This window comes from Sapajus apella, unplaced genomic scaffold (assembly GCF_009761245.1).
Source record: "Sapajus apella isolate SASKATOON/1434 unplaced genomic scaffold, GSC_monkey_1.0 scaffold6498, whole genome shotgun sequence".
NCBI lineage: Eukaryota > Metazoa > Chordata > Mammalia > Primates > Cebidae > Sapajus > Sapajus apella.
In genome coordinates this window covers 1-3,771 of record NW_022443422.1, presented here as the reverse complement: position 1 = coordinate 3,771, position 3,771 = coordinate 1, and the positions used below count along the sequence as shown (strand labels likewise).

General features: G+C 46.7%; 1 long non-coding RNA gene and 1 other non-coding gene across 2 annotated transcripts; one reads left to right on the top strand and one right to left on the bottom strand.

Annotated features, from left to right (window-relative positions):
- Positions 1-1,157: 1,157 nt before the first annotated feature.
- LOC116548046 lies at positions 1,158-1,298 on the top strand. Its single transcript, XR_004267285.1, has one exon. It is a non-coding gene; the product is annotated as a U4 spliceosomal RNA (small nuclear RNA).
- Positions 1,299-2,507: 1,209 nt separating this feature from the next.
- Positions 2,508-3,498, bottom strand: LOC116548045. The gene is made up of 2 exons (XR_004267284.1): positions 3,183-3,498; positions 2,508-2,731 (listed from the first exon to the last, which is right to left on the bottom strand). It is a non-coding gene; the product is annotated as an uncharacterized LOC116548045 (long non-coding RNA).
- Positions 3,499-3,771: the final 273 nt, after the last annotated feature.

Below are 3,771 nucleotides of genomic sequence, written 5' to 3'. Positions count from 1 at the left end.
TTCATTCTTAATCCAGAGCTCTTTCCACTCCAACAACCGCCCTCCTGTCACAGCTTCCTTTTTGTCCTTTACAACTGGACACATGCTGCCTCTTGCTCCAAAGACCACCTCCCATCAGATTATGTAAGGAGCAGAGTCCTCTTTAAGCTCCCACAGCAGGTACTGTGTACTATCACTGTATTTCCCCAAGACACCCAGAACAGAGCTTTCCCTACAGGACCTCAGCAGAAACCTGAACTGAATGGCAGTTCATGAGCCTCAGACATTTCGACCAACAGACTACATGCTACTTGTCTGCAGGATCTTCTGTGGTACACAGAGGATTCCTGTCAACATGATTTAGCCTCTTGCTGAGAAAAACAGGTGGTTCTGTGCCTGTGTCAGGAATCAATAGCTGAGATTTTACCCTGAGTCCCACACCCACCGTGTGGCAGACGTGGAAAAGTGGCTACATGCTTTGGCCTCTCTCATCCGTTTTTAACAAAATGTTAAAATACAAATTTATATTTGCCTAGAAGTATCGGGAAAATGACATAAATTCTGATGAAGAGAGTGTTCAGTTTCTCAGACAAAACACAGAACACTCTTCAGCACTTCTGTGACGGTGAACCTATAGAACTTACCTTCTGTCTTCAGCCGGCAGCCCATGTCGTAGGCCGCTTGACTCATAAGAAGTTTATTTTGGCTGTCTCCATATTGCCGGTCCTCCTCATGATCTTTTCGATCTTTTGTAAGCAAATTCAGAAAAGCAGGTCACATTAAGAAAATCACACTTCACGTATGACCAAATCAGTGTTTAGTCATAGCACAAGCACAGAATTGTTCTCAGGGCAAGAATACAAATTCTGACAGGAAGATTCTAGGGTGCCCTGGATGAAGCCTGGTGAGTAGATGAGCCTGCTTTCCAGATGCACAGGCCGAAATCTCCCTGTACAGGTGGACCATAGTGCTATATTCTCTGCCTGAGTCTACGCAATGTTAAACCAAATTTTTTCCCAGAAAATATCCAAAAAGTAGTCAAACTATTTTCTGGGAGTGTTTCTGCAATACTGACTTCTCTCACCAGGTAGCAAGGTCATTGAATGGTCAGAGGCATCTATACATGAAACTGGACAATGTGGAAATTCTAACCACACTTGCTTGAAAAAGAATCTGCGAGCTTTGCGCAGTGGCAGTATCGTAGCCAACGAGTTTTATCTGAGATGAGATTATTGCTCATTGAAAACTTTCCCCAGTACCCCGCCGTGATGACATGCAATAGAGTCGGCACTGACAATTTGTGACAGTCTCTAGGGAGAAGAAATAAAAAAAGACAAAACAAAAACAAACAAAAAAGAACCTGTGGGCCGGGCACGGTGGCTCACGCCTGTAATCCCAGCACTCTGAAAGGCCGAGGGGAGCACTTCACGAGGTCAGGAGATCGGGACCATCCTGGCTAACACGGTGAAAGCCTGTCTCTACTAAAAATACAGAGAAATTAGCTGGGCATGGTGGCACGCACCTACAGTCTCAGCTACTCGGGAGGCTGAGGCAGCACAATCGTCTGAACCCAGGAGGCAGAGGTTGCACTGACCTGAGATCGTGCAACTCAACTCCAGCCTGAATAACAAGGGAAACTCCATCTCAATAAAAACAAAAAACAAAATCCGTGATTTCAAAGGACAAGGAGGGTGAAAAATTGAAGGTCTGGAGTTCAAGACCAGCCTGGCCAATATGGCGAAACTTCGTCTCTAGTAACAATACAAAAATTAGCTATATGTGGTGGTGAGCACCTGTGGTCCCAGCTACTCAGGAGGCAGAGGCAGGAGAATCACTGGAGTCCGTGAAGTGGAGATTGCAGTAAGCCAACATGGTGCCACTGCACTCCAGCCTGGGTGACAAAAAAAGACTCCAACCCAACAACAGCAAACAATTATGTGATGCTACGAAGAAAAATCAGACCGGCCATTGCACTGATGGGGTGGAGAGCCGGGGTGAGCCTTGCGTCACGGAAACACATCAGCAAGGTAAAGAGGAAATGTTTTCATCCTGGTTTCAAGGTGACTGTGCAGCTAAGCAAGCTGACTCAAAAGAGATCAAGACCGACACTCGGAGCAGTCAAACCTGGGGAACAATATAACCAAATAAATAGGCAAGGCTCCCAGTTTCCTTAAAAAGAAATGGAAACTCCATGAACATCATTCAGGGACAGATGACATAATGACAGGAGATTACAGATACTGACTCAAAGCTAGGAGACCTGACAGACACCTACTGTATGCCTCCTGTGCTCAGGTGACCATGAGTTTGTCACACCGGCCTGGGGTCTGGTAACTTGATACTTGGGCCTGGGAGACAAACGCATGGCATGAGCTGAGGAAGAGATAAAAGTTCCCTGATACCTGTGTTTTTATTTTTTTACATCATACATTTTTATTCAAACCGACTTGTGTGTATAGAGCCTGTCTTCAGGGTTGATCTTCCTCAGCCCAGACAGAGGTACCAAAAACAAGGAATGTAGGGGTCACCTGAAAGAATGATTAGAGCATCCTCCACTACATCATGAGATGATGGACTCTCGACAACCAGTGCAGAGTTTACTTTGTCTTCCTGAAATGTGATTTCATTGGTGTTTCCGTGAGGCTGGCTGGAGTCAGAAGGGCCATAGCTATCTGAACGAGTGATGACACATTCCTCCGGTGAGTCTTCAAGGACTCTCTTGACACCAACCTTTGGCACCTCCCTGATGAGCCTGGTGATATAGAGATGACAAAAGATTAAACAAAGGGGGATTGGACCCCAGGAACTCCTGGCTGGTTTTCACAGGAGGAATAAGAGAGGGCTCTCAGAAGGCAAATGCAAGGTTCCCTTTGAGAGGAAACAGGCAATCCTCCTCTCTGCAACACAGCATGGCTGCCATGGGAGCCGGAGAGGAAGAGAGCAGCCACTATTCATCACACTGAGCAGAAAGGAGCTGAGAAGAACAGAGACTCAGTTATCCCTGCATAATTCAGACACGGCACGCAGCACATACAAACAACCACAACAGCTGCCACACCCTCAGTCTAAGTTGGGTTGAACTGAATGTATTGTTGCCAAGGGAATGGAGGCTTTTGGCCCATGGGAGATGCCAGAGAGGGTGAGATTCTAGAACTTTTCCATACTTTCCCAACCACTACTTGCTCCTGATTATTCAGCGTTACCTGGGGACACGTGACTCCTGTCTTTGCTCAGCCTCTGCGACATGAACATCTTTATCCTCATCTTGGTCATTTTCTGCAAGTACAGATGTGTTCGTTCAGATATTTCCCGTTTCACACTCTGCAAGCACAGTCAGCCCAATGTGCACAGGGACATGAATGTCTGTGTGTGGGTCCCTGTTCTACTGAAAGCTCTCATGTTTTCTCTGTAATGAAACAGCCTGGCATGGTTTCCTGATCCACCAGTCAATGCATTTCTGATCCGGAGGCTCACCATCAAGATGAGGCCAAATGTTGAAAAGGCCTCCTGCTCCCACATCACTGGACTTTGGCAGCTGTCTCCCCCATCCTGACACAGATCTGATGCCCAGGGACAGACTTGCCTTCCTGTCACAGTTCACATTTACAACCTATTTCTTTCTCTTAGGAGAGGACAAACAAACTTGTCCCGCAATCCTCTGCACATCAGGTGACTTCACAGGCCCTCCAAGTGGCTTCTGCTATGTTATTCAGGGACATTCTCTCCACAGGGAGTGCTCCAGTCTGAACCGCTTCCTAACACCAAATGCCCACACATCAAGTGCTGTCTCCA